At 36.4% G+C, this 24,925-nt stretch overlaps 1 long non-coding RNA gene across 4 annotated transcripts in view; it reads right to left on the bottom strand.

Moving 5' to 3' along the window:
- Nucleotides 1-1,800: 1,800 nt before the first annotated feature.
- LOC117327989 overlaps nucleotides 1,801-24,925 on the bottom strand; it is a 135,411-nt gene continuing 112,286 nt past the window's right edge. For all 4 annotated transcript variants that reach the window (XR_004532770.1, XR_004532768.1, XR_004532771.1 and 1 more), the window contains one exon: nucleotides 1,801-2,049. This is a non-coding gene — a long non-coding RNA (uncharacterized LOC117327989). The remainder of the gene's footprint in view (nucleotides 2,050-24,925) is intronic.

Genomic DNA, 24,925 nt, shown 5'->3' with positions numbered 1-24,925 from the left:
TTTGACATATGAAAGAACATGATCCACTGAAACAATGTGCATTTTATGATCATCAGAAGAAAAATCAGATCTATATAGGACTTTTGAAAAAAAATTCACTTAAAAGATTTCTACATCTTTATCTAAACACATGAAGGCTTGATTTTTGGCACATCGATAGCATGTATGGTTACCTATAAATGTTTTTGCTTATCGTTGACCTTGACCTTCATTCAAGGGCATAGGGGTCAAATGATGAAAAAAAAAAAAATTCTTTCAAAATGGTTTATTTTGATAACAATTTAAAAAAAAACCTGCTCTTATAAAGGTGTGTGATTCAAGGTTAAATAATAATCAAAATGTCTCAGATATTGCACCTGAGAAATGTTTTCCTGTCAAAATTCAAAATTATCCAAAAATTGCAATTCAAATGTTTTTCTTTAATTACTGTGACATGTACACCACACTTGATGATTATAGTACATCTACAGCATGAGTTGCTGACTGCAATAGTCAGGCAAATAGTTGACCTTGACCATCAACATTCAAGGTCACAGTAACCAAATGACTGGAAGTGAACGGAAATAAAGAGAAAATGAAGAGAAAACAAAGGTAATACATATATGAAAGCAACGGTCAGATCAATAACATATCTGAGATTATTTCCTGGATGGAAATCCCATGTTGTGGGTCAAACTGACTGAATTTTCAAAAATCTTTTCAAGACCCAGATTTGGTAGAATCGAATACTCTTCCTGGATAGAAGGGCCTTAAGGTGTTTTATAAAAAAAAATTAAATTTCATGTTTCTCCTTGGAGAGGTGCTAAATTTTACTATATTTTAATGGAAATAATTGGTTAGAATTATGAGGAGGGGAAATCTTTACTAACTGTTTAGTTAGTAAATACATCAAAAATATAGTTGCATGTTGAAGACTCATGTGACTGTTTATTTAAGAGGGGCCACAGTGGATGATTGGTTAAGGTGTCCCAACACTTTATCACTGGCCCTCCACCTTTTGGGTTACAAGTTCGACTGTAGGCCGGTGGTTTTTCTCTGGGTACTCCGGCATTCCCCCACCTCAAAAACCTGGTACGTCCTTAAATGACACTGGCTGTTAATACGACGTTAAACAAAAATAAACCAAACAAACCAAAAATGTATTTAAGAATCATTCAGAAAGTACTTTCAGAGATATGCATGTTGGTTTGAGTTTCTTTAGGAGCTGGGAAATATGGGCCGTCCATTCTGTTGTGATTGTCTCCTTGGGCAAGAGACTTTTCCATTATTACTCTGGATGGCATGTGACCGTCCTCCTTTATGTTGTTCAGTGAGGTAGTCACCAACTACTACAAGGAGACTGCCTCAAAATGACCCTCATTGTTCCAGGGGCAATAAATCCAGCAAACAAACAAACAAAATATTTCCCTAAAGATGAATAATTGGAATAAGAATCATATGGAAAGTGATTGATGAGTGCCGTAGCTTTAAAAAAAACAAAAACTAACTTATAATAATTTTATTTAACAATTGCAAAATACGCTTTACCAACTTATATAAAAAAATAATCTCATGTCTGCCCCTTACCTTTTCACTAAAAGCTTTTCAATAATGCTGAAAAGAAAGTTTGCCCAAAAGAACATACATTGTATACATCTTATGAGCAGGACAATTTTTATAGACAGCTTTTAATTGTTGAAATTTAATATCTGAACATCTTATTTCAGGAAATCAATTTGAACAAGTTTTTGTTTAATTTTCAATAAATATCATTTATGTTGATATTTTCTTAAGTCCTATTCAATTACGCTATAAAATAAATGCATATACAAATACAATTTATTGTGCATGTACTTTCTGTGATGTTGATAGTCAATTTACATGTCTAGCACTGTTAGCCACATCAAATGTTGTGGGTTCGTATAAGGGCTGCTCCATCCTTATTACCAGTACACAGGAGATGATGACCTGAGTCCTACAGTACACAGAAGATGGTGACCCAAGTTTTATCAGTCTCTACACTCCCTGATGATGACCCACTGCATGTTCTCCACATCAAAAGATGGCCATCTACAAAAAACACATGTCGTTAAGTAATGTTGAGGCGGAATAATTAATACAATGCACTTTGATTTGAATCCAGTAGTTCTTTGATTTCTGTGAACTTAAGTTGAAATGAGAATTTATATCTCCCAAATACACTTCCCCATGATTGACATTTGCCAGTAATTGCTTTGAATGCATGCTTTAAGTTATAATTATGCCTTTGATAGTTGTACAACTGCTTGGCTGTAGAAACAAAAAAACAGCTAGACAATATGATGAGAACAATTTCATCTAATCACTATATGTAACCTCGCCCTGTCTTATTTATTTTAGAAAATAGAGAAAGGTCAAATTTGTTAATGGAGGCTATGTGAGAGCATGCTGTGAGTCTGTTTTAGCCTCGGTGCCCTACATCACCATGTCACTCAGGGGTACCTGTTGTATACACTCGCCCAGAATCTAACAGACTTCAAGTAATCTAGCTTCATGTTAAATGTATATACAAACATCCTTTCTGACCAATTATCTTCTTATTATCATTTTTGATTGAAGCTTGAGTGTGATCACAAAGAAACATAATATGTTGATGGCTGAGTCAGAACAAAATAGATTACAGTGGTTCAAAAGACACGACCATACATGTATGTATCCCCCATTATTGTCTTAATGTATTTTATTTATAGATGCTGATATACTGGTCTTCACATCATCCATAATTAAAAACAGATTATAAATTAATCAATATCTTCAACATATCTCTACCAAATCCACACATCAGTACACATCAACATCAGAAAAAATTGACTTTAATATTATGATAATGTTAAGACATTTTCATATGTTACCTTAGGGGTGCAAGACTGACGATGTATTTGATATATTTGGCCTACAGCTGTGACCTTGACAGTGTAGGCCAGAGAACAATACAGCCATCTACTAGTGAATTTGGTATTCAGATGTCTAGTTGCCTTATAACTGTTTGACTGGTCATTATGTTAAGTCATGATGTAAAGATCTGAGGAGTGGTCAGTCATGATGTTAAGGTCTGAGGAGTGGTCAGTCATTATTTTAAGGTCTGAGGAGTGTTCAGTCATTATGTTAAGGTCTGAGGAGTGTTCAGTCATTATTTTAAGGTCTGAGGAGTGTTCAGTCATTATGTTAAGGTCTGAGGAGTGTTCAGTCATTATGTTAAGGTCTGAGGGGTGGTCAGTCATTATGTTAAGGTCTGAGGAGTGTTCAGTCATTATGTTAAGGTCTGAGGGGTGGTCAGTCATTATGTTAAGGTCTGAGGAGTGTTCAGTCATTATGTTAAGGTCTGAGGAGTGTTCAGTCATTATGTTAAGGTCTGAGGAGTGTTCAGTCATTATTTTAAGGTCTGAGGATTGTTCAGTCATGATGTCAAGGTCTGAGGAGTGTTCAGTCATTATGATAGGTCTGAGGAGTGTTCAGTCATGATGTCAAGGTCTGAGGAGTGTTCAGTCATTATGTTAAGGTCTGAGAAGTGTTCAGTCATGATGTTAAGGTCTGAGGAGTGTTCATTCATTATGTTAAGGTCTGAAGAGTGTTCAGTCATTATGTTAAGGTCTGAGGAGTGTTCAGTCATGATGTCAAGGTCTGAGGAGTGTTCAGTCATTATGTTAAGGTCTGAGGAGTGTTCAGTCATTATGTTAAGGTCTGAGGAGTGTTCAGTCATTATTTTAAGGTCTGAGGAGTGTTCAGTCATTATGTTAAGGTCTGAGGAGTGTTCAGTCATTATTTTAAGGTCTGAGGAGTGTTCAGTCATTATGTTAAGGTCTGAGAAGTGTTCAGTCATTATGTTAAGGTCTGAGGAGTGTTCAGCCATTATGTTAAGGTCTGAGGAGTGTTCAGTCATTATGTTAAGGTCTGAAGAGTGTTCAGTCCTCATGTTAAGGTCTGAAGAGTGGTTGGCCGTTATGTTAAGGTCTGAGGAGTGTTAGAAGGTCTGAGGAATGTTCAACAACAGCTTTCTGTTACAGTATCTGATTCTCACTAGTACAGTTTTTATCAGAACATTACACCAGTGCAGTTTATTACTCTCAAGATAATAGAAGTATTAAATCAGTGATTCTTATGATATATGTTCAAAGAAATCATGGTGTAAAATAGTTTTGGGATGGAAATATTTTCAACAATTTCTTCACATTTTAAGGCACTGCCACAAACATTGTCTAAACACAAGTCTGAAACACACTTTGTACACTTGGTACATTGTATATGGTGAATCATATCATAATGATCACTGTGCCAATCCTTTCTGTTGTTCTTTGTCACAGACTCTGGGAACTAGCACTATTTGGCTAAACTAGGATGCAAGTGGTCAAATGGTTTATTGAATATTTCACTCCTTTTAACTGAAGAAACAAGGCTCGATTCCCTCATCAAACCTATAAATTAGGTATTTGATCACTTTCTATGCCAGATGGCTACATCAAAAGCTCAGCATGTTTCCATGGTTTCCTACCACATAAAAACTACGACACATTTCCATGGTTTCCTCACATATCAATTAAGTCTTCTACAATTGTTTCCATGGTTTCGTCCTACATCAAGACTCCTACATGTTTCCATTGTTTCCTCACGGATCTGGACTCCCACACGTCTCCATAATATCAACCAACATTGGGACTCCTACATGTTTCCATGGTTTCCTCCCAAATCAAGACTGCTGCACAATTTTATGGTTTTATCCGATGTCAAGACTCCTACACATATCCATCATAGGTTTCCTCCCACATCTCACCTCCTACACATATCCATCATAGGTTTCCTCCCACATCTCACCTCCTACACATATCCATCATAGGTTTCCTCCGATGTCAAGACTCCTACACATATCCATCATAGGTTTCCTCCCACATCTCACCTCCTACACATATCCATCATAGGTTTCCTCCCACATCTCACCTCCTACACATATCCATCATAGGTTTCCTCCCACATCTCGACTCCTACACATATCCATCATAGGTTTCCTCCCACATCTCCACTCCTACACATATCCATCATAGGTTTCCTCCCACATCTCACCTCCTACACATATCCATCATAGGTTTCCTCCCACATCTCACCTCCTACACATATCCATCATAGGTTTCCTCCCACATCTCACCTCCTACACATATCCATCATAGGTTTCCTCCCACATCTCACCTCCTACACATATCCATCATAGGTTTCCTCCCACATCTCACCTCCTACACATATCCATCATAGGTTTCCTCCCACATCTCACCTCCTACACATATCCATTATAGGTTTCCTCCCACATCTCACCTCCTAAACATATCCATCATAGGTTTCCTCCCACATCTCACCTCCTACACATATCCATCATAGGTTTCCTCCCACATCTCACCTCCTACACATATCCATCATAGGTTTCCTCCCACATCTCACCTCCTACACATATCCATCATAGGTTTCCTCCCACATCTCACCTCCTACACATATCCATCATAGGTTTCCTCCCACATCTCACCTCCTACACATATCCATTATATGTTTCCCCCCACATCAAGTCTCCTACACATATCCATCATAGGTTTCCTCCCACATCTCCACTCCTACACATATCCATCATAGCTTTCCTCCCACATCTCACCTCCTACACATATCCATCATAGGTTTCCCCCCACATCAAGTCTCCTACACATATCCATCATAGGTTTCCTCGTACATCAAGTCTCCTACACATATCCATCATAGGTTTCCTCCCACATCTCACCTCCTACACATATCCATCATAGGTTTCCTCCCACATCTCACCTCCTACACATATCCATCATAGGTTTCCTCCCACATCTCGACTCCTACACATATCCATCATAGGTTTCCTCCCACATCTCACCTCCTACACATATCCATCATAGGTTTCCTCCCACATCTCACCTCCTACACATATCCATCATAGGTTTCCTCCCACATCTCGACTCCTACACATATCCATCATAGGTTTCCTCCCACATCTCGACTCCTACACATATCCATCATAGGTTTCCTCCCACATCTCACCTCCTACACATATCCATCATAGGTTTCCTCCCACATCTCACCTCCTACACATATCCATCATAGGTTTCCTCCCACATCTCACCTCCTACACATATCCATCATAGGTTTCCTCCCACATCTCGACTCCTACACATATCCATCATAGGTTTCCTCCCACATCTCACCTCCTACACATATCCATCATAGGTTTCCTCCCACATCTCGACTCCTACACATATCCATCATAGGTTTCCTCCCACATCTCACCTCCTACACATATCCATCATAGGTTTCCTCCCACATAAGGATACCATTAGTTCATTTTAAAACTTTAAAAACTAAAAGAATGCATACATTATTTAGATCCATAGGGAAATAGTTGTTAATTAGCCTGGATAAATGGATTACCGAGTTGTGATGATGAATAGAACCTGTCAATTATTTTCAAATGTGGAGCTCCCTAATAGGCCCACTGGGTAGACTAGATTACCCTGGGTACCAATGAATTCAGAGCTGATCAAATCAAATGACACCCCTAATTAGGTTACTTTTTCAAATCATTGTGTAAGATGTTCATTTTAGTGTTCTGTCAATAAAAACACTTTCACACCATGTACTATTACAAGACAAAGTAAAATGGGAATTCAAGACAATACTTTACATTGCTATTGATTTAAAACCGTAAATATAATATTACTTTATAAACTGATCGTATTTCTGACATCACCATGGATATAATTGACCCCACAGAGCAGTTACACTATAAAGTATCAACTTATAAAACAGTAATATTGATTTTCAGCACTTATTATTATATTATTACTGTATAAATTCAACACTGCACAGCAGAATTACTGTACATGGTCTTATTTGGGCCACTCAAATTTTAGCACATTCCAAATTTTGATCAATTAGCGTAATGCTGCATCAGCACACCATACATATAATGAAGTGTAATTAGCACACTATACATAGAATGAAGTGTAATTAGTACATTATACATAGAATGAAGTGTAATTAGCACACTATACATAGAATGAAGTGTAATTAGCACACTATACATAGAATGAAGTGTAATTAGCACACTATACATAAAATGAAGTGTAATTAGCACACTATACATAGAATGAAGTGTAATTAGCACACTATACATATAATGAAGTGTAATTAGCACACTATACATACAGAATGAAGTGTAATTAGCACACTATACATAGAATGAAGTGTAATTAGCACACTATACATACAGAATGAAGTGTAATTAGCACATTATACATAGAATGAAGTGTAGTTAGCACACTATACATAGAATGAAGTGTAATTAGCACACTATACATAGAATGAAGTGTAATTAGCACACAATACATAAAATGAAGTGTAATAAGCACACTATACATAGAATGAAGTGTAATTAACACACAATACATAAAATGAAGTGTAATTAGCACACTATACATACATAATGAAGTGTAATTAGCACACTATACATAGAATGAAGTGTAATTAGCACATTATACATAGAATGAAGTGTAATTAGCACACTATACATAGAATGAAGTGAATTAACACACAATACATAAAATGAAGTGTAATTAGCACACTATACATACATAATGAAGTGTAATTAGCACACTATACATAGAATGAAGTGTAATTAGCACATTATACATAGAATGAAGTGTAATTAGCACACTATACATAGAATGAAGTGTAATTAGCACACTATACATAGAATGAAGTGTAATTAGCACACTATACATACAGAATGAAGTGTAATTAACACACAATACATAAAATGAAGTGTAATTAGCACACTATACATACATAATGAAGTGTAATTAGCACACTATAAATATAATGAAGTGTAATTAGCACACTATACATATAATGAAGTGTAATTAGCACACTATACATACAGGATTAAGTGTAATTAGCACACTATAAATATAATGAAGTGTAATTAGCACACTATACATAGAATGAAGTGTAATTAGTACATTATACATAGAATGAAGTGTAATTAGCACACTATACATAGAATGAAGTGTAATTAGCACACTATACATAAAATGAAGTGTAATTAGCACACTATACATAGAATGAAGTGTAATTAGCACACTATACATAGAATGAAGTGTAGTTAGCACATTATACATAGAATGAAGTGTAATTAGCACACTATACATATAATGAAGTGTAATTAGCACACTATACATAGAATGAAGTGTAATTAGCACACAATACATATAATGAAGTGTAATTAGCACACTATACATAGAATGAAGTGTAATTAGCACACTATACATAGAATGAAGTGTAATTAGCACACTATACATAGAATGAAGTGTAATTAGCACACTATACATACAGAATGAAGTGTAATTAGCACACTATACATAGAATGAAGTGTAATTAGCACACTATAAATATAATGAAGTGTAATTAGCACACTATACATATAATGAAGTGTAATTATCACACTATACATAGAAGAAGTGTAATTAGCACATTATACATAGAATGAAGTGTAATTAGCACACTATAAATATAATGAAGTGTAATTAGCACACTATACATAGAATGAAGTGTAATTAGCACACTATACATATAATGAAGTGTAATTAGCACACTATACATACAGAATGAAGTGTAATTAGCACATTATACATAGAATGAAGTGTAGTTAGCACACTATACATAGAATGAAGTGTAATTAGCACACTATACATAGAATGAAGTGTAATTAGCACACAATACATAAAATGAAGTGTAATAAGCACACTATACATAGAATGAAGTGTAATTAACACACAATACATAAAATGAAGTGTAATTAGCACACTATACATACATAATGAAGTGTAATTAGCACACTATACATAGAATGAAGTGTAATTAGCACATTATACATAGAATGAAGTGTAATTAGCACACTATACATAGAATGAAGTGAATTAACACACAATACATAAAATGAAGTGTAATTAGCACACTATACATACATAATGAAGTGTAATTAGCACACTATACATAGAATGAAGTGTAATTAGCACATTATACATAGAATGAAGTGTAATTAGCACACTATACATAGAATGAAGTGTAATTAGCACACTATACATAGAATGAAGTGTAATTAGCACACTATACATACAGAATGAAGTGTAATTAGCACACTATACATACAGAATGAAGTGTAATTAACACACAATACATAAAATGAAGTGTAATTAGCACACTATACATACATAATGAAGTGTAATTAGCACACTATAAATATAATGAAGTGTAATTAGCACACTATACATATAATGAAGTGTAATTAGCACACTATACATACAGAATGAAGTGTAATTAGCACACAATACATAAAATGAAGTGTAATTAGCACACTATACATACATAATGAAGTGTAATTAGCACACTATACATAGAATGAAGTGTAATTAGCACACAATACATAAAATGAAGTGTAATTAGCACACTATACATACATAATGAAGTGTAATTAGCACACTATACATAGAATGAAGTGTAATTAGCGCACTATACATATAATGAAGTGTAATTAGCACACTATACATACAGAATGAAGTGTAATTAGCACACTATACATAGAATGAAGTGTAATTCGTACACTATACATAGAATGAAGTGTAATTAGCACACTATACATAGAATGAAGTGTAATTAGCACACTATACATAGAATGAAGTGTAATTAGCACACAATACATAGAATGAAGTGTAATAAGCACACTATACATAGAATGAAGTGTAATTAGCACACAATACATAAAATGAAGTGTAATTAGCACACTATACATAGAATGAAGTGTAATTAGCACACTATACATAGAATGAAGTGTAATTAGCACACAATACATAAAATGAAGTGTAATAAGCACACTATACATACAGAATGAAGTGTAATTAGCACACTATACATACAGAATGAAGTGTAATTAGCACACAATACATATAATGAAGTGTAATTAGCACACTATACATACATAATGAAGTGTAATTAGCACACTATACATAGAATGAAGTGTAATTAGCACACAATACATAGAATGGAGTGTAATTAGCACACTATACATAGAATGAAGTGTAATTAGCACACTATACATACAGAATGAAGTGTAATTAGCACACTATAGATACAGAATGAAGTGTAATTAACACACAATACATAAAATGAAGTGTAATTAGCACACTATACATACATAATGAAGTGTAATTAGCACACTATACATAGAATGAAGTGTAATTAGCACACAATACATATAATGAAGTGTAATTAGCACACTATACATACAGAATGAAATGTAATTAGCACACTATACATAGAATGAAGTGTAATTATCACACAATACATAGAATGAAGTGTAATTAGCACACTATACATAGAATGAAGTGTAATTAGCACACTATACATACAGAATGAAGTGTAATTAGCACACTATACATACAGAATGAAGTGTAATTAGCACACTATACATAGAATGAAGTGTAATAAGCACACTATACATAGAATGAAGTGTAATTAGCACACTATACATAGAATGAAGTGTAATTAGCACACTACATAAAATGAAGTGTAATTAGCACACAATACATAGAATGAAGTGTAATTAGCACACAATACATATAATGAAGTGTAATTAGCACACTATACATATAATGAAGTGTAATTAGCACACTATACATAGAATGAAGTGTAATTAGCACAATCATCATTTAACACATTATGATTCCTGCACAAAAAAACATAAAAAAAGATCAGTTTACCTCTAGGATATATACTTACAGCACCTGAAATCAGCTTTTTTAAAGACTCTAAGCCAGTAACTAAATTACTGAAACTGTGTATATACCTTAATTTAACCCAAGTCATACACTGACATAGAGTTACTACTTATATACTGTAAATATATACAAATCACACAATGACCTTGACCTTAACATTAGCAACTTTTAAAATTCGTATTGCACATCTGTATTTCACAGAGATCATGCATGTGCTATTTGAGAGCATTCTGCCTTCTGCCTTCTGTATAGGGCTTATATGATGCATTTTAATGTATATTCCTAGTTATATTTTTAGAAACAACGAACTTGATCTTGACCTCGAGGAAGTTTTTAAACTCATAATGTGCATCAGCATTTCACATTGTATTATCATGTGAAATTTCAGAAAGTTTGAACTTGAACTGTACAGGGCCTTAGTGCTTCGATGATGTTTTTTGACAGTATATTTTAGGTTGTTTTTTTAGTAACCTTGACCTTAGGTTTTTAAAACCCCTATTGCACAATTGCACATCGCACTGTAACACTATGTTCAATTTCAATGAAAAATAACATGAAAAATATTTAGGTCAAAAGTCTGGATGGCCATCAGACTGACAGATTATTGGCAAACCTGAAGTACACTCTGACATAAAAGCCAATAAAACAAATACATTTTTGGGGGGGAACTTTGCTGCGATTTTGCTTTCAAACCGTACACCTTCTGAATCCTTGAGAGGTTGATAAATCCGATTTGGTGTGAAACATCATGAGGGATTCCAATCATATATAATATAAATGAATTTTAATCTGACCGCTGGGGACAGAGGGGCACTGTCCAAAATGGGGAACTATGCTCAAATTTTGTTTTAAAACCCTACTCTTTCTTCAGCCTTGAGTGGATTACAACCACATTTTGTTTGAAACATCCTTGAGGGAAGGGTAATCATATTCTATATAAATGAGACTGGTATGATCCTTCAGGGGACAGGGGCAAGGCCTAAAAAGGGGAACTTTGCTGACATTTTGCATTCTGTATATAATAATTCAATTGTCAGATGACCGTTAAGGGCCATGGCCCTCTTGATTGAAGATATCAGAGATTTTTCAGCTATTTATGAATGATGTCAATTAAGGTTGAGTATCACAAATTAATTCTGTCAAGTACACAATATTAATCTTATCCAATATGCAAAAAAATACCAACTATATTTCAACTATCTATTAACAAAAATTTGCGAGACAAGCTATGCTGCTTTACAACAGTTCTTGTCTATATTTAGCAACAGTGACATTGATCTTTAACCTTTGACACAGAAAAGCATTCCCAAGCAAGCAATTTCAATAAGAAGGTACTGTACTGTATGAAGTTTGTGATACATTGGCCTAAGGAAACTCAAGTTATTCCTTTGAAACTGATTTTCTATTTATAGTAACAGTAACCTTGATCCATTGACCCACACTTTCTTGCGGGGCCCTAATAAACTCTAGTTCCAAATTGGACTAATGACTGAATCTTGAAACACAACAATAAGACATTGAATGAACAACAAGTGACCTTTAATTTCCTGGCACTCAGCAACAGAGACAGTAGAACATTATGACTGGTCCCCACTTAAAACTACGTAATGAGACAGTACAACAAGGACTGGTCCCCACTTATAACTCAGTAATGAGAAAGTAAAACAAGGATTGGTCCCCACTTATAACTCAGTACTGAGACAGTACAACAAGGACCGGTCCCCACTTATAACTCAGTAATGAGACAGTACAACAAGGACTGGTCCCCACTTATAACACAGTAATGAGACATAGTACAACAAGGATTGGTCCCCATTTATAACACAGTAATGAGACAGTACAACAAGGATTGGTCCCCATTTATAACTCAGTAATGAGACAGTACAACAAGGACTGGTCCCCACTTATAACTCAGTACTGAGACAGTACAACAAGGACTGGTCCCCACTTATAACACAGTAATGAGACAGTACAACAAGGACTGGTCCCCACTTATAACACAGTAATGAGACAGTACAACAAGGACTGGTCCCCACTTATAACTCAGTATTGAGACAGTACAACAAGGACTGGTCCCCACTTATAACACAGTAATGAGACAGTACAACAAGGACTGGTCTCCACTTAATTATAACTCAGTATTGAGACAGTACAACAAGGACTGGTCCCCACTTATAACTCAGTATTGAGACAGTACAACAAGGACTGGTCCCCACTTATAACTCAGTACTGAGACAGCACAACAAGGACTGGTCCCCATTTACAACTGAGTAATGAGACAGTACAACAAGGACTGGTCTCCACTTATAGCTCAGTAATGAGACAGTACAACAAGGACTGGTCCCTGCCTATAACTCAGTATTGAGACAGTACAACAAGGACTGGTCCCCACTTATAACAAAGTAATGAGACAGTACAACAAGGACTGGTCCCTGCCTATAACTCAGTATTGAGACAGTACAACAAGGACTGGTCCCTGCCTATAACACAGTATTGAGACAGTACAACAAGGACTGGTCCTCACTTACAACTCAGTAATGAGACAGTACAACAAGGACTGGTCCCCACTTATAACTCAGTATTGAGACAGTACAACAAGGACTGGTCCCCACTTATAACTCAGTATTGAGGCAGTACAACAAGTACGGGTCCCCACTTATAGCTCAGTAATGAGACAGTACAACAAGGACTGGTCCCTGCCTATAACTCAGTATTGAGACATAATACAACAAGGACTGGTCCCCACTTATAACTCAGTATTGAGACAGTACAACAAGGACTGGTCCCCACTTATAGCTCAGTATTGAGACAGTACAACAAGGATTGGTCCCCATTTATAACACAGTAATGAGACAGTACAACAAGGACTGGTCCCCACTTATAACTCAGTATTGAGACAGTACAACAAGGACTGGTCCCCACTTATAACTCAGTAATGAGACAGTACAACAAGGATTGGTCCCCATTTATAACACAGTAATGAGACAGTACAACAAGGACTGGTCCCCACTTATAACTCAGTATTGAGACAGTACATCACGGACTGGTCCCCACTTATAACTCAGTATTGAGACAGTACAACAAGGACTGGTCCCTACCTATAACTCAGTACTGAGACAGTACAACAAGGACTGGTCCCTGCCTATAACTCAGTATTGAGATGGTACAACAAGGACTGGTCCCCAAATATAACTGATCTCACAGCATTCATGCTATAACATTTATTCCTGAAAAGTCATGACAGGGTTAAGTTCATAGGCTAAACTATTCTAAACTATAAATACCATAATATTTCACATCTAAACCTTGAGGATATAAATCAGCTGTGTAATGGGAGAAACTGTTCAGTTTACATCTTACAGTGTTTTCATTATTGTCAAAAATATCGTTAGATAATTAATTAAATTAAGTGGATTTTTAATACTTCTGACAGCAAAGCACCATAAAATCTCCAAATAATCAAATAAAAAACCAGTAAAGCTATGACTAGATGCTGATAAGCATTAGATTGACCCCTGTATACTTGGTGTCGGTAAACAACATATTTATTTTACCTATGAACTTTAAAATATAACCTTCCAGTGATCCATGTACTTCATCAGATATGGAACTTGACAAGACTTATTTCAAACAGGAGGTATAATTATGTCACATTTGTCCTGGTGTAATGTTCCATTCATCATGGCCACCTGTGATTAAATGTACACCTGATCGTGTGCAGCCATTAGCTGCGCTTCATGCTTCACTTAACCTGAACAACACTAAGGTATATATATAAATCACACCTTTAGCCTTCCTTAATGCAGTGCCATTAAAATGATGGTGACAAGAAATGCTTTGCATTAATTAAGAATTTTTTGACATGTTGTGATCATCTCTCTCACACACAAATCCTTTGATATGCAAGTGTTTCTAATTATCTTATGATATCTGGCCAAAGGTGACTTAATTTGTATAATTTTACTGAGCTAATTAACAAATGTAATGTCATTTTAAGTTGCCAGTCATTATTAGAGTTCAACAGCCTGAAAACAAATTCATGAATTATCAATTACAGCACAGTTATTATATAACCTCACAGTACAAGTGAGAATGTCACACTTATATAAATAAGACACTAGGTATCTCTACAACAGATCAGGGGTATCTCTACAAAGGATCAGATCAGGGGTATCTCTATGACGGATCAGATCAGGGGTATCTCTACGACAGATCAAGGGTATCTCTACAACAGATCAGGGGTATCTCTACAACAGAACAGAGGTATCTCTACGACAGATCAGGGGTATCTCTACGACAAATCAGGGGTATCTCTACAACAGATCAGGGGTATCTCTACAACAGATCAGGGGTATCTCTACAACAGATCAGGAGTATCTCTACAACAGATCAGGAGTATCTCTACAACAGATCAGGGGTATCTCTACAACAGATCAGGGGTATCTCTACAACAGATCAGGGGTATCTCTATGACGGATCAGGAGTATCTCTACAACAGATCAGGGGTATCTCTACAACGGATCAGGGGTATCTCTACAACAGATCAGGAGTATCTCTACAACAGATCAGAGGTATCTCTATGACGGATCAGGGGCATCTCTTTGACAGATTTGAGATCAGGAGTACATGTATCTCTACGACAGATCATCAGGAATTCTTTCCTAGGTAGTTGAACAGATAGTAGAAATCATGCATTTTACCTTTCCGTATTAACAATTTGTTTGTTAGAAGTTTAGGAATGGTTAATGCATAAAAGACATCTGACAATACCTGAGTTGTCATTCAACCTGAAAAGCATACCATAGTTGTTTAGTGATTTGTTTTACAATCAACATAACTAAAATATTAACCTCTATTAGCATTAACGCCATAAAATAAACTCACTAAATGTTTTCTCAAACATTTACATGGAACTAGGTAGTGTTACATGTAATCGGCACACCTACACATAATTACACAGCTTTTTACAAACAAATTACTGACCATTTATTGACACTCACTTCTATCTTAGAACCTTTTGTTCTAGAAATATATATGCATTCATGGAACACCCCTGTGACACATCACTCAAGAATATCCCATGACATTACCCCCGGGGAATTCCTCATGACATAACACTCGAGGAATACCCCATGACATAACACTCAGGGAATACCCCATGACATAACACTCAGGGAATACCCCATGACATAACACTTGAGGAATACCCCTGACATAACACTTGAGGAATACCCCTTGACATAACACTCGAGGAATATCCCATGACATAACACTCAGGGAATACCCCATGACATAACACTCAGGGAATACCCCATGACATAACACTCAGGGAATACCCCATGACATAACACTATAGGAATACCATGACATAACACTCGAGGAATACCATGACATAACACTCGAGGAATACCCCATGACATAACACTCTAGGAATACCCCATGACATAACACTCAGGGAATACCATGACATAACACTAGAGGAATACCATGACATAAAACCCGGGGAATACCTCATGACATAACACTCAGGGAATACCCCCTTGACATAACACTCGAGGAATACCCCATGACATAACACTCAGGGAATACCCCATGACATAACATTCGAGGAATACCATGACATAACACTCGGAGAATTCCCCGTGACATAACACTCGGAGAATACCCCGTGACATTACACTTGAGGAATACCTCATGACATAACACTTGAGGAATACTCCATGACATAACACTCGAGGAATACCCCATGACATAACACTCAAGGAATACCATGACATAACACTCGAGGAATACCATGACATAACATTCGAGGAATACCATGACAAAACACTCAAGGAATACCTCATGACATAACACTCGGATAATACCCCGTGACATTACACTTGAGGAATACCCCGTGACATAACACTTGAGGAATACCTCATGACATAACACTTGAGGAATACCATGACATAACACTTGAGGAATTCCTCATGACATAACACTCAGGGAATACTCTACAACATTACACTTGAGGAATACCCCATGACATAACACTTGAGGAATACCCCATGACATAACACTCAGGGAATACTCTACAACATTACACTTGAGGAATACCTCATGACATAACACTCGGAGAATACCCCGTGACATTACACTTGAGGAATACCCCGTGACATAACACTTGAGGAATACCTCATGACATAACACTTGAGGAATACCATGACATAACACTTGAGGAATACCCTGTGACATAACACTTGAGGAATACCCCGTGACATAACACTCAAGGAATACCCCATGACATAACACTCGGGGAATATCCCACAACATTACACTTGAGGAATACCCCATGACATAACACTCGGGGAATACCCCTGACATAACACTTGAGGAATACCCCATGACATAACACTTGAGGAATACCCCATGACATAACACTCAAGGAATACCCCATGACATAACACTCGGGGAATACCCCTGACATAACACTCAAGGAATACCCCATGACATAACACTTGAGGAATACCCCTTGACATAACACTCAGGGAATACCCCATGACATAACACTCAGGGAATACCCCATGACATAACACTCAGGAAATACCCCATGACATAACACTCAGGGAATACCCCCTGACATAACACTCGAGGAATACCATGACATAACATTCGAGGAATACCATGACATAACACTCGAGGAATACTTCATGACATAACACTCGGAGAATTCCCCGTGACATAACACTCGGAAAATACCCCGTGACATTACACTCGGGGAATACCCCACAATATTACACTCGAGGAATACCCCTGACATAACACTCGAGGAATACCCCTTGACATAACACTCGAGGAATACCACATGACATAACACTCGGGAATACCCCACAACATTACACTTGAGGAATACCCCGTGACATAACACTTGAGGAATACCCCATGACATAACACTTGAGGAATACCCCATGACATAACACTCGAGGAATACCCCATGACATAACACTTGAGGAATACCCCGTGACATAACACTCGAGGAATACCCCATGACACATTACTCAGGGAACACCCCTGTGACAAACACAACCAAAATTATCCCAATGTCAATAAGTGAGATCAGATGTTCTATGAAACCCTAGCTGGGTTCAACAATGACTCCCATTAACATCTTCAGAGAGGGTAAACAAATAATCAAATTATGACAAAAAACAAAACCATGTCAGTTATTATACAAATGTTGTCATCAGTGTGTATATATGCCTTCTTTTATAAAAAAAAAACTGGAAAAATCTATGAATTACTTCCCTTTTGCCATGATGTGGATGACATGCAGGTCTCAAGATGTCGTGTCAGTGTTGAGGGAATTAGATTTATTATCAAATAAAAAATCTTCTCCGACATTCACAGCCACAATTGTGCAGAATGAAAATAAAGTGACAGTTTCTCATGTTTGTGTAAAAAATACTTTACTGGAATGTGTGTCTTTAAAATCATGCACATGTCCTATTTTTCTACTTAAGGCTAAAATAAGGTGTGGACTAGCTGTCTTGTGTGGTCATTTCTAATGTACTGGTTCTTTGCTGGGTGTCTATTAAAAGGTAACATAGGGCATACTGTAATAATCCCATTCCAAATGTCACTTAAAGGGACTTGATCATGATAGAGAGTTGTCAATTAAAGGGACTCATTGATGGAGAGTTGGTCAATTAAAGGGACTCATGATAGAGAGTTGTCAATTAAAGGGACTCATGATGGAGAGTTGGTCAATTAAAGGGACTCATGATGGAGAGTTGGTCAATTAAAGGGACGCATTGATGGAGAGTTGGTCAATTAAAGGGACTAATGATGGAGAGTTGGTCAATTAAAGGGACTCATGATGGAGAGTTGGTCAATTAAAGGGACGCATTGATGGAGAGTTGGTCAATTAAAGGGACTCATGATAGAGAGTTGGTTAATTAAAGGGACTCATGATGGAGAGTTGGTTAATTAAAGGGACTCATGATGGAGAGTTGGTTAATTAAAGGGACTCATGATGGAGAGTTGGTCAATTAAAGGGACTCATGATAGAGAATTGGTTAATTAAACGGACTCATGATGGAGAGTTGGTCAATTAAACGGACTCATGATGGAGAGTTGGTCAATTAAAGGGACTCATTGATAGAGAGTTGGTCAATTAAAGGGACTCATGATGGAGAGTTGGTCAATTAAAGGGACTCATTGATAGAGAGTTGGTTAATTAAAGGGACGCATTGATGGAGAGTTGGTTAAATAAAGGGACTCATGATAGAGAGTTGGTTAATTAAACGGACTCATGATAGAGAGTTGGTCAATTAAAGGGACTCATTAAAAGAGAGTTGGTCAATTAAAGGGACTCATGATAGAGAGTTGGTTAATTAAAGGGACTCATTGATGGAGAGTTGGTTAATTAAAGGGACGCATTGATGGAGAGTTGGTCAATTAAAGGCACTCATGATAGAGAGTTGGTCAATTAAAGGCACTCATGATGGAGAGTTGTCAATTAAAGGGACTTGATGATTGAGAGTTGGTTAATTAAAGGGACTCATGATGGAGAGTTGGTCAATTAAAGGGACTTGTGATGGAGAGTTGGTTAATTAAAGGGACTCATGATGGAGAGTTGGACAATTAAAGGGACTCATGATAGAGAGTTGGTTAATTAAAGGGACTCATGATAGAGAGTTGTCAATTAAAGGGACTCATGATGGACAGTTGTCAATTAAAGGGACTCATGATGGAGAGTTGGTCAATTAAAGGGACTCATGATAGAGAGTTGTCAATTAAAGGGAGTCATGATGGAGAGTTGGTCAATTAAAGGGACGCATTGATGGAGAGTTGGTCAATTAAAGGGACTCATGATAGAGAGTTGGTCAATTAAAGGCACTCATGATGGAGAGTTGTCAATTAAAGGGACTTGATGATGGAGAGTTGGTTAATTAAAGGGACTCATGATGGAGAGTTGGTCAATTAAACGGACTCATGATGGAGAGTTGGTTAATTAAAGGGACTCATGATAGAGAGTTGGTTAATTAAAGGGACTCATGATAGAGAGTTGTCAATTAAAGGGACTCATGATGGAGAGTTGTCAATTAAAGGGACTCGTGATGGAGAGTTGGTCAATTAAAGGGACTCATGATAGAGAGTTGGTCAATTAAAGGGACTCATGATGGAGAGTTGGTCAATTAAAGGGACTCATTGATGGAGAGTTGGTTAATTAAAGGGACTCATGATAGAGAGTTGTCAATTGAAGGGACTCATGATGGAGAGTTGTCAATTAAAGGGACTCGTGATGGAGAGTTGGTCAATTAAAGGGACTCATGATGGAGAGTTGTCAATTAAAGGGACTCGTGATGGAGAGTTGGTTAATTAAAGGGACTCACGATGGAAAGTTGGTCAATTAAAGGGACTCATGATGGAGAGTTGGTCAATTAAAGGGACTCACGATGGAGAGTTGGTCAATTAAAGGGACTCATGATAGAGAGTTGGTCAATTAAAGGCACTCATGATGGAGAGTTGTCAATTAAAGGGACTTGATGATGGAGAGTTGGTCAATTAAAGGGACTCACTGATGGAGAGTTGGTCAATTAAAGGGACTCATGATAGAGAGTTGGTCAATTAAAGGGACTCATGATAGAGAGTTGTCAATTAAAGGGACTCATGATAGAGAGTTGGTCAATTAAAGGGACTCATGATAGAGAGTTGTCAATTAAAGGGACTCATGATAGAGAGTTGGTTAATTAAAGAGACTCATGATGGAGAGTTGTCAATTAAAGGGACTCATGATAGAGAGTTGTCAATTAAAGGGACTCATGAATCGTAAGGAGAGTTGGTCAATTAAAGAGACTCATAATGGAGAGTTGGTCAATTAAAGGGACTCATGATAGAGAGTTGTCAATTAAAGGGACTCATGATGGAGAGTTGGTCAATTAAAGGGACTCATGAAGCTAAAGGAGAGTTGGTCAATTAAAGGGACTCATTGATGGAGAGTTTGTCAATTAAAGGGACTCATGATAGAGAGTTGGTCAATTAAAGGGACTCGTGATAGAGAGTTGTCAATTAAAGGGACTCATGAATCGTAAGGAGAGCTGGTCAATTAAAGAGACTCATGATGGAGAGTTGGTCAATTAAAGGGACTCATAATGGAGAGTTGCAGGTCAATTAAAGGGACTCATGATAGAGAGTTGTCAATTAAAGGGACTCATGATGGAGAGTTGGTCAATTAAAGGGACTCATGAAGCTAAAGGAGAGTTGGTCAATTAAAGGGACTCATGATAGAGAATCGTTAAAGATATATTGAGCTTGATGTAATGCAACATCCATAACATCTGTGACACAATACCTACAGTCATTAACAGAAGAGGAGTCAGTGCATCCAAGTCTTTATATTGATTAGTCAAAGTGGCAAACTTCTAATCACATTTTAAATTGCTGACAACTCCTGTAATTCATGTCTATGATATTTCAAATTAATAGTAATATAACTGTACTAGATTATTGATGGAGTACATCCAAAATATTTTCACCTTTAGATTAAAAAATCATACATCTTCAACCTTGTTAGAAAGTCGATTGATCAAACTTTCCCAACACACTTGAATCACTGGTCATGAACCGATCCCTTGCATACATGGCAGTGCCACATCTACCTGTGACAGTGTATTGCCCAGGGTGTCCCTGCGTGGTAAGAATTACTGCAGTATATGTTAACCACCCATAGGACCGCCAGGTAACTAGGTGTGTTGGATGAACTCTCTGACAGCTAGAACCTACCCAAAAACACATACCAATAAACACACCACGTCATAGTCTGGAGGGACTGTAGGTCTGCACTATATCCAGCAGTCAGTGTAGTTCTTCACTTTTTCATTTCACTTCCAAGAAATTTCATTGACATATTGGAGCAACACTCGGATAAAATAACAGGCAAAAAGCCTGTATAAATTCTCTCCAATTACTTCAACCTGAACTGTACATGAAAACATCCTGGAATGGAGAGTCAACCATGTACGGGTCTCATATCTCACTTTACACAGAGTTGTGGCACATTGTTCATAGTTTATTGTCTGCTTATCTACAATGTACTTCATACAGAGTTGTGGTCCTTTATACCATATAGAGTTTTGACCATTTGTACTATATAAAGTTGTGGTCATTTGTACTATATAAAGTTGTGGTCATTTGTACTATATAAAGTTGTGGTCATTTATACCATACAGAGTTTTGACCATTTGTACTATATAAAGTTGTGGTCATTTAATACCATACAGAGTTTTGACCATTTGTACTATATAAAGTTGTGGTCATTTATACCATACAGAGTTTTGACCATTTGTACTATATAAAGTTGTGGTCATTTATACCATACAGAGTTTTGACCATTTGTACTATTTAAAGTTGTGGTCATTTATATATAGAGTTGTAGCCATTTTGCTATACATACATATAGAGTGGCCATTTGTACTAACAGAGTTCACAATTCATGGTCTGCTTACTTACACTACAGACTGTCAGTTTGAAGAAGACAACTGATCGCTCCACCTCACTTATAACAAAGCAGTTTTGAAGTTTTATTTTGCCATTTTCAATCAACAAGAAATGATTGATATGCAAATTAACAAAACAATGACATTTTGCACAATTACCTTATAACTAATTACAGCTGTATGTAAATGCATGCACTCTATGTTTAATAAGTTAGACTGAGAGTGAAACAAAACATTTTTCTGTACTGGTACATCATACAGCTGTCGTTTCAGTCAGAATGTTACACACATTTACATGGTGTATTAAGCAGGAAATAGTAACACCTACATAGTATACTGCTGACCTTTAACCTATGTGAATGATGTTACACATGACTAAGCAAAAAAGTAGTCCCTCACTAGCTAGCATCCTGACAGCAATAAATATATACACTACTGACCAAGTAGTGAGAACCAGTAGTGACAGAGTAAGTCAAGATCTCAGCTTTCAATACATTCTCTATACTTACAAATAACCAATGGTTTGTCAAATTTCAATAAAAGAATCTTCTGTCTTGAACTTTTAACTCAAAATTAGTTTCTTGTGGGAAAGAAAGAGTGAGTGAACACTAATTGGAAAGGAAAGATAAAGAGTGTTTAAATGTCAAATGTCAACGAGTGTTTGGCTTATATTAACATCACTTCAGTTAAATTACAAGGTACATGCATGGTCTCTATCAACTGGTTTGTATCTTAAGATTAACAAACTATCCAGTTTTGAAAATGTTTATAATTCAATCAGTGTGTATACAATGTACATCTTTTTAACATTTCTGTCAGATTACCTGCTAACATAATAATATATACAAGATACTAGACAAGATACAGGAAGATTTCTTTAATGTTGTTGTGTGTACAAACATCAAATAGCTAGAGTTAATTCTTATGACAAACATGTGTAAGATTAACAAACAAAATGTAACATTTATAATCATAGCATGCAAGATCAAATAAACAAAACGAGCCTTACAAAGATTATTGAAGCAGAATCACAATCCATATCCCAGACAAACATACATTATATCATAAAAGGTACAGAACTGAGGGATTACAGCTGGGATAACCATTAATAATTATATAGCAAAATCTCCAGGAATTTCCAAAATAAATCATACTAATAACTATATGTTAAAATAATAATATTATGTTAAAAAGAAATGGAAAAGATAAAAGCTTAAGTAAAGTTGGTTTTAGGCTAAACCGATTTTAACTTATAACTTTAGCTCAGGATACAGTTCAGAATTAAAAGTACGACATAGGTGGAGATTAACTTAGGGTTAAGATAATGTAATGTTAATTAACACTACTGATGTTATTATTATATGTTGCATGGTCATATCAATTCTAACCATGGAAAACTACACCCGATCATCAGGGGTCAGTCAGTGGGATAGACGCACACATCATGGTTTTAAAAAGTATCCTTTCAAAAAAAAAACTTCTTGACAGACTATAGCTCCTACAAATGTAAGTGGAGTACAGTAGCATATATACAATTTAGGGGGTTTAAAGCAGGAAAAGCAAGACAAATAGAAGATATGTTTATCAGAGATGAAAAATATCTAAATATCAAGAGGCCCAAGGGCCTTAATGTCATCTGACTCTAATGATTTTGTACTATTGTAGTAATACATGCTCGGTAGCAAGTGTAGTGGTACTGTTGGCCATTGTGCCATGGCAGCCATCTTGGATTTCGGACAACCCGAAAAAAATAACAACACTTTGTCTTCACTATCTCAGGATCATTTACGAGAGGTAAGCTAGCGCTGAACTTTCAGGTGGAACTTGAGAAGAAGTTTAAAGTCAGGAAAAGATTGTGCAATCATAGTACAAAATGGCCACTGTAGCTGTCATGTCACAGTTTTTATGAGGCCGAAAATTAACAACATGGTTGTATTGTATAATGAGTGTAAAACTATCTATTGCATGCTTGTATTGCTACACATAGATATGAATAGTGTCTATTTTTATTGGCTTAATGCTATCATGCATTATGTGCAATGATTGGTTGAGGTTCATTTGGAAAAATTTAACAAAATGTGATTGATAAAACCAGAGAGATCAGGATGTTCATACAGGATTGTTGGACATTCAGTTCTGCTATACATGGGCCGTTTTTGGTTATCACTGTCCAAACAGTTTGACGGTTTGACCCGAGTTGTTCATTTATAAAATAAGGACAGACCTGGTGACCTATGTTAACGTTGTTTTTAGACCAGACCTGGTGACCTATGTTGTTTTTAGACCAGACCTGGTGACCTATGTTGTTTTCAGACAAACTTTGACAAAGACTTTCAAGGCCTGCATTAACATCTGCAGGTTTATAGTCAAGATAATTACATTTAAAAACAGATGAAGCAGTTTGTCTGCATAAATTAACAGGCCCACGGTGTTGTTTAGTTATGGTTAGAAATTGATAAAACCAGATCTAGAGACACCATCAAATGAGAGAAGCTCCACAGCATCACTTGACCACAGGTAAACAGTTGACTGCTGAATGTACGGAACAACAAATTACATATCTCTCATAAAAAAATTCTCCGCATAACAACACAAAAT

Source organism: Pecten maximus, chromosome 5, assembly GCF_902652985.1.
Source record: "Pecten maximus chromosome 5, xPecMax1.1, whole genome shotgun sequence".
Classification (NCBI taxonomy): Eukaryota; Metazoa; Mollusca; class Bivalvia; order Pectinida; family Pectinidae; genus Pecten; species Pecten maximus.
Note: the sequence above shows the minus strand (reverse complement) of the source record. Positions and strands in the feature narration are given on the sequence as shown.